At 39.9% G+C, this 8,154-nt stretch overlaps 1 pseudogene; it reads left to right on the plus strand.

The window, feature by feature from the left end:
• The first annotated feature begins 6,907 nt into the window (after window positions 1-6,907).
• Window positions 6,908-7,095, plus strand: LOC110346709 (metallothionein-1G pseudogene; annotated as a pseudogene).
• Window positions 7,096-8,154: the final 1,059 nt, after the last annotated feature.

Genomic DNA, 8,154 nt, shown 5'->3' on the forward strand with positions numbered 1-8,154 from the left:
CTCAGCCTTTGCTTATTTTCACTTGTACTTTAATAATCAACCACTATTTCAAAAACTAAATAGAATACATTTACCTATTAACAAATTCCTTTTCTCAACTTTGTAATGTTGGTTGGTTCTGCCCCAAATTCTTCTCCCACAAATTCTCCCCACATTTATTGTTAGTGCATATTGGCTATACAGATTAACGGGTTTCATTTTGGTGGATTTGTACAAAGACATTACATACTTTAATCATTCCCCTCATCAACCCCCTTAACTCAGCCCTCCCCTTAGATTCATATGCTTTTGTGGGGGATTTCAATGTGTATAATGTATTGGACATATACCAATAACCCTCCAATATTTTCATCACTCCAAAATACTAATTAGTTATTAACGTCTGCTTTTTGTTTAATCTCATTACAACAGCCCTCTCCTCTATTTGATCACCAACATCTAACTAGTAGATTTCTTTGTATTTTTTTTAACACTTATTCTGTCAGATGATATTTTCTAAAATACAAGGCACAATCAAAATATGGTGAATGTTTAAATTAAAATTAAGTTACTCCTTACAATAAAAGACACATTGCCATTATTCCCCATCAAAGCACATTTGTTCCATCATTCTTGTCACTTTCTGAGGCAGTTCTGGAAGTCTTTATTTGTGAGTGTCTTTATGTGATAAAAAGTATGGTGACTGTTGCTGCTGACTGCCATCCATAGGAAAGGCAGGCTTGTAAAAACATAGCATGACCTCATTTACCTTATTCTCTGGATCTGACACCAGGCAACTTCTGGCTCTTCCCCAAAGTTGAAATGACCATGAAAGGTGAATGTTTTGAATTAATTCAGGACATCAAGGCAGCCATGACAGAGTAACTAAATACACTTAAGAAAAAGTCTTCTAGAACTGCTTCAGAAAGTGACAAGAATAATTTCATAAGTGTGTTTGAATAGAAGGAGAATATTTTGAGGGAGGGGGCTAATGGGAACGTGTCTTTTACTATAATGTATTTTATAACATTAAATATTTACTGTATTTGTTGATTATACATGGTACTATTTCATTGCATTTGTTCCTGTTTCAAGAGGAGGTAGCTTCTTAAAACAGTGATTTTTCAACCTGAACTGTATATCAACCAATCAGGTGACCAAGGTCCCCTAAGTAGTCTCTAGGTGTAAGATCCAGGTACTTTTGTGTTTTTGGAAAGCTTCCCTAGGAGTTCTATGTGTAGTTAGGGCTGAGAACCACTGCTAGATCAAGCCCAACCTCCTTCAGTCTGATAGTCAAGGCTATCAAATTGCTTATCTCACAATTGGCAAGCTCTTCTCAATGTTCCTCAAACTTCTTTGATAGGAACAACAGGGAGCACTTGTTAAATTTCATCTTTCCTTGGCTGTGTCTCAGAATCACTCATTCTCTGAGGGATGGGCCTGATGAATGGCATGTAATCAAGTGCTTCAGTGATCCCTGTGTTTAGAGATGATGGGAACTGGCTGTAGAGTACCTTGCAGCATCTCAAATGTTGATGTGACTACGAATCACCAGGGGCTCTTGATGTGCAGATTCTGATTGAGGAGCCAAGGAGGGGCAGCTGGAGCTTGCAGCTCCAAATCCCAGGTGCCGTCAGTCCAAGAGCCACCCTTTGAGTATCCATAACTGCCCACTGAAATCACCTAGGGAGCCCCCAAAACTACCAAAGTATAGGTCTCATTCCTAGAGATTCTGATTTAATTGGTCTGGGTGTAGCTTGGGGAAATGACGATTTTAGAAAGATTCTCTGGTGAGAGCAGTGCGCTGCTATGGCTGAGAAGAAGTGTTGTATAGATCCCTCTCTGCGCCTACTTTTACTGTCATGCTGTTCTTGCCATCTGGATCATCTTTCTTTTTCACATTCATGAAATAACATGCTATAATTTCTATCAAGCTCTGCTCAAAATATGGCTTCCTTTTTCAAGATGCCTTCTTTATTCAATTAATTCAGTTTATAATAATCTTCCTCTCACTTTGATTTATTTAGCACAAATGTGTGCAATTTACACTGCATTATCATCCAATTACTTATGGATATCATTCAGATTATGAATGTATCCAAGTTTTGAACTCTAAAACTTGACTGGAGGGTTTTGGAGACACTTGATATTAACTCTCCTACATCAGTGTTTTAATGTTAAGAAAATTATCCAAATTTTTGAAATAAGCAAAAGAGATCACTGCGTTTTGAAGCCCCAGTTTGACTTGACTCTTCACTGACTGGTCTATTTTACAACTTTCTAGGAGTATAGGCTAACATTCATTTTACTCAGTAGATGTGCCAATAATATTTGTCTCTTGGAAAAGATAACCTCAAAGGCTATGGTTTATCACAATGCAAGATATTAATCAATTTTGAATGTAAGCAAGCAGTTTTATTCTAACATGTACTTATTAAAATGGCTGTATATATTTCAATTGTTCCATCATCAATTCATGAGTTAAATAAAATATTTGATGTATTTGCAGGAATCATGGTTTTTACCTTAAAAATGTTTTAGTATATGTGCTGCCAAAGTGAGTACATCTTTAAAGTGTTTAAAAATAATGAAATTCTTAATTAAGAGTTTGATCAATGATGTAATTAATTAGATTGCTAAAGCAAAGGATAGAGCTTCATATCTGAAGGGATGATATATTTTTTAATAATATAAAACAGAATAATTGATAAATCAAGCAACCTGTGAAAACCCCTACATGGTAATAATTTCAAACAAGAACAAGCCATACAAATTTGGATGCTTTTAGTCATGGATTAAGAGGACAACCATTTTCAGCTGTTTCTTTTCCTCCCTGTGCATTTCATCAATGAAATAGAGATTCAGAATGCTAGGGCAATAATGAGGGGAGCTATCACAATGGAATCAAACAGTTCAAATTTTGGCTGTGTCCTTAGTAGCTGTTCTTTGTAAATTCAGGTTCTTAAATAGCAGTGACTGGTGCGTACTGGTGCTCCATAAATGTCAGTACTCTTCCACGTGAGCATCTTTAGAGGACGAGAGAGGTGGACAACTGCCACCAAGATTGGAAGCCTGAGTTATGGAGAAAGAGTTAAAAATGACTTAGTACTGTTTATATAGGGCCATAAAAACACCATGTGCTGGGCTGAGCCAGTTAAGCTACTATGAAGCCGACACACACTAATGCTGCACTGATAGGAGAGGAATGGCTAAGGTTTTGCTATTCCAATCATATTCCATGAGCTGCCTTCCTGGGACCAGTCTCCAGTTTACCTATCACATAACCTAGTTGTTCAACATTTAAAGATTTATTTTGGTGCTTAAATATTTATACTCCCCCCCAACCTTTTATTGCTATAGTTACTGCTGAAGAAAAAACAAGACTCGGGAGGTTACTGTGTGGTATATCAGCAGTTTTGGACTTCACCATTAGATTGGGGCAGGTTTTATGTTGAATTAGACTCAAAAGAGAGGATTAATATTAAACTCTCATTTTGTGTGATGAGGCTACTGTGCCTGGGAGAAAAGAATAAGGTCTATTCCTTTTATTCTCATCAGTCAGTGGAGAAAAGGCCACTTGCTTCACAATACACATTGCTGAGCTAGGAGTGAAAAACAACAGATTCTGAACCATAGGGAGGTTTGCCTCCAATAAAGTGTGCAGGTGAAGGTTGTCCTAGTGGCAGAACCGAACTCATGATTGCTCCTGCTGCCTCTCACAACACCTGCGTTTGGATCCTTGGTACTCATTAGGCATAATGATGGGCTAATTCCACATCCCTGGGACATTTGGCCTCATTTGGATGATTAAAGAGAATAAAATATATGTCCCAGACACCTGCCAACTCGCAATAATAATAGCCCATATTTACATAATGTCTTTTTCCAAGAACCTTAAAGGTCCCTTTCTTTGACAATCTATTTCTGATATGGAGGGGGAGATAATCTTATTTTCATTTTGCAAAGTCATAGAGTGAGTCCTGGTAGGGCCTAAATATCTGGCTCTTTTGGTAACTATTCCATACCCCAGATTTTGCTGGATGCTGAAATCACCTGGAGATCTTCAGCAACAATGGATTCTTGGCTCTCATGCCAGGCATTCCCACTGAATTGTTCTGGGGGAATGTGCTGGTCATCAGGATTTTTAAAAGCTAGATTGGAATGTGCATAAAATCTTGGAGACCACATACATAAAGGATTTGTTCTGGGACATTTTTGCCAGCAGTAGGAAGAATTTCAGCTAGTAGAGCTGTTAGAACTGCTCTTCTCTCTTGGTTTTTCTTTCCTTATTGATATTTTCATTTATGATTGATACTACTAAGAAGGAGAAGAGACATTTGAACTATAGTCATGTGCTACATCATGATGTTCTGGTCAGTGACCAATCTCATATGTGATGATGTGGTCCCATAAGGTAATAATGGGGCTGAAGAATTCCTATTCCTAGTAACATCATAGCCATCAGAATGTCACGGTGCAACACATTACTCTTGTGTTTGCAGTGATAAGGATATAAACAGAGCTACTGCAGTGCTAGTTATCTGAAAGTATAGAGCATATAATTATGTATAGCATATAATCCTTGATAATGGTAATGTACAACCATTACTGGTTTATCTAATTTACTATAATTGATTGCTATTTTAGAGTAGATTCTTATAAAAAGTTTATTGAACTCAGTATGTTGTGTTACATGGACAGCAAACACGTATATATTGGACTCTTGACTTACGAACTCAATTTGTTCTCCAGGGCTGGTTATAACTCCAGTTGTTCAATTGAAGGCTCAGGCTCCTCTACACAACCTTCAAAATCTCTCTTCTGTGTAAGAGGCAGATCTCAGCTCAGGATTTCTCAATTAACTCCGCACAGCAAAGGATGTTGTAATGTTCCTTCCAGAATTCATTAAGGGTCAAATCTGTATCTGAGACCATCTGGAAGCACAAACAGCCCAGCATTTGGGTCATAACTCAAGACTTTGGTTGCAAGTTACAACTAAAATTCCAGTTGTAAGCCAAGTTGTTCGTATGTCAAGCCCTTCATAACTCGAGGGTCCACTGTATTTCATATCTACAGCATCTCCTGATAGCATCATTCTCTTTTGTGCTTTATATAATAGACATATTATTGTTCTATAGCCTAGGTGGGTAGGTGTCGATGCTATGGAGGCTTGTGAAGGTATGCTCTGTGATGTTCATACAATGATGAAATTGCCTAACAACACATTTCTCAGAATGTACCCCATCATTAAGTGGCACATGACTGTAGGGCCCAATGCCAGAGTCCTTGGGACAATCCCTACCCTCTTCTCCAGTCAAAAGTGGGCTGGCTCAGATCATTACCTTCTAGCAGGAATAACTCATTGGTGGAATATTCCAGAGAGAAAATAATAAATTAGCATATAGCTGTAGTTTTAAAAGACAATGACAAGAATAAATTCATTTGGAGAACTTAGGGTTTTGGGAAATAGTTTTCAAGTCAGTGAACTGGGGTTTTAAGGATAGAAAATTAATTCTAAAAGCTTTGAATCCCATGGAGAAAGGAACTCTACACATTATGAGTGAGTATAATGGGACCTGTGTGGTGCACCTGGGAGGGGTGTTCATCGTTAAATGCATCGGCTGTTCCCCAAGTTTCACAAAGGTGCAGCCAGCTCTGGGGGCTGGGAAAGCCAAGGGCTACCAGTGCATGCAGGGTCCTGGCACCACCTCTAGTGACTCAGCCACGACTCCTGGTGTTGTAGCAAGTTCATGTCAAGATGTGTGGATCTCATGGTGACTTTCCAGGGTTGTTTTATGGAAGCAGCTGTTGCCTGTGGGAAGCAAGGCTGGCTTCTCAGATGCTGAACTGTCTCTCCATCTGGTTGGCCAGAAAGAAGAGAGACAGGGGTAAGAGACTACCAGAGTAACTATGGAAAAGGAGACCTGGACAGAAACCTTGGAAAGGTTTGGAAATGGAAAGGAGAGAAGATGATTGGAAAGAGAGGGAAATGAGGCTTTAGTAACTTTCCAGTAAGAGTCCATTAGTGTCTTTGGAAGGAAAGTGAAAAGTCATGTCCTCTACTGTCATTAATGGGAGGAAAGTGAAGTAATGAGAAAAATCCATCCTGGAAGCCTGGATTTCTGCCTGCTGTGGCCCTCCAGAAGGGCCTGAAGTCTCATGTCTAATGCATCTCTTGTGAACAGTTATTCCATTTCTATAGTCTTTCTGGTGCCCTGAAGTGTTAGGATATTTTCAATTTATTTCCAGAGCCACAAGGACATCCATAGACATTTAAGATGTTGGAGAAATTCTGGGCAGAGATTGAGTTGCTGTGAGGGTGCATTAATTTACGAGGGCTGCCATAACAAATGATGGCAAACTGGGTCACTAAAAACAACAGAACATCAGAAATGTGTTCTGCAGGCCAGAAGTTCAAAATTAAAGTGTCAGTGGGACCACGCTGCCTCTGAAGGCTTTAGGGAAAACTCCTTTATTGCCCTCTCCCAGTGGTGGTTCCCAGGAACGCTTGGCATCTTTGGCTTGTAGTTGCACTACCCTACCACCCTTTATCACCTTCTTTCCTGTGTGTTTTCCTATATCTTTTCTTCTGATAATTGTCTCAGTCACTGCATTTAGAATGCGACTTAAATTCTGGATGTCATCTTGATATCCTTGACTAATTACATCTGTGAAGACTTTATTTACAAATAATGTCTCCTTCTGAGGTTCCAGGAGAAGAATATGAATATTTTGGGGGGCATTATTCAATCCATTACAAAAGGAAACAGAAGAGAGAGAAGACACAGCAGTGGATTGAGAGCAGGTTCTAGCCCAGTGAATGTTAATGTTGGTTGCTGATTAGAAACACCTGGGGACCACACCTCCTGCAAGTCCCATGCACCAGTGCATGTCTACCTTCAGATTCCAGAAACTGCTTTGGCTCGCTATGGATCCCTGCTGCTTTTGTGCCACCAGGAGGCAGCTCTGGGACCTGTGCTAGCTCCTGCAAATGCAGGGTGCAGACATGACTCCTGCATGAAGAGCTGCTGGCCCTTCTGCCTCGTAAGCTGTGCCAAATGCTTTCAGGGCTGCATCTGCAAAGGGGGATTTGGCAAGTGTAGCTGCTGCATGTAATATTAGTGGAGGCCTGCTCCCACATGTCAATAGAAAGACAGGAACAAATCAAGACCTTTTTCAAAAACAGCCCTGGTCCATTTGCTGAACTCAATTTCTATGAAGTATGTGATTGATAATAAAAATTTTTGACTCGAAAAAGACAAGATGAGACAAGACAAGACTTGGGGGAGGGCAGCCTTTAAAATTCCTCTCCTGACCCCAACACCAGATATGGTTCCTGATGAACATAGAAAGTCTTAGTGTGAAGCGGGGCACTTAAGATATATGGTTCAAGAGGGCTGGTCCAAGGCAAAAGAGAAGAATGATGACTGTGAGGAGAGACTGGGCATTTTCATGTAGCATTGAAATGCATTCAGATTTGGCAAAGTCTCCTAAACAAAATGGATTTGCAGGCCTTAAATGTCAGGTTGCCAAGTCTAGACTCTTAGGAATTCTTCTGTACATCTTGAATCTGTGGAATGGTAACCTATCTCAAAAGTGCATGTGCAGGGGCTGGAGATGTAGCTCAGTGGTTCCGCCTCCTGCCTCGCAGGTGCAAGGTCCCGAGTTCGATTGCCGGCACCAAAAAAATTAAAGTGCATGTACAGATAATGACACAGACTCTACAGGAAGAGCCTGGGCCTAGGAAATCTGGAATATGGAGTTTCTTTACCTAAGAGGAATGTATCAATGAATAGTCCCACCTAGGAACCAGATCATGCTCTAGGACCCCTCTGCTCCATTGTACACACCCCAGACTCTGGAGTGATTCTGAAAAATTATAGAAACTTATTCTAGTGTTGTTGGACACCACTATCATCTGCAGGGTATAGTAGAATGTACATTTTGTCTGCAATGTACATAGAAACTCAGGAAATTTTTCTAAGCCTTAAGCATCGACTTCTGAAATAGCTCACTCATTTTCCACCATCTCTTTCTAATAGTGAGATCTAAGTGCACACCCTGCTTTGTCACTTAGTAGCTGCATGACCTTGGGCAGGTTACTTATCCTTGTTTTATAAGTGAGTTGATTAATACCTGGCATAATGAGTTATTGTTAGGATCACATTGTTTAGC

Source organism: Heterocephalus glaber, unplaced genomic scaffold (genome assembly GCF_053883595.1).
Source record: "Heterocephalus glaber isolate CG9 unplaced genomic scaffold, H.glaber_assembly_v1.0 deba00001608, whole genome shotgun sequence".
Taxonomy (NCBI): Eukaryota; Metazoa; Chordata; class Mammalia; order Rodentia; family Bathyergidae; genus Heterocephalus; species Heterocephalus glaber.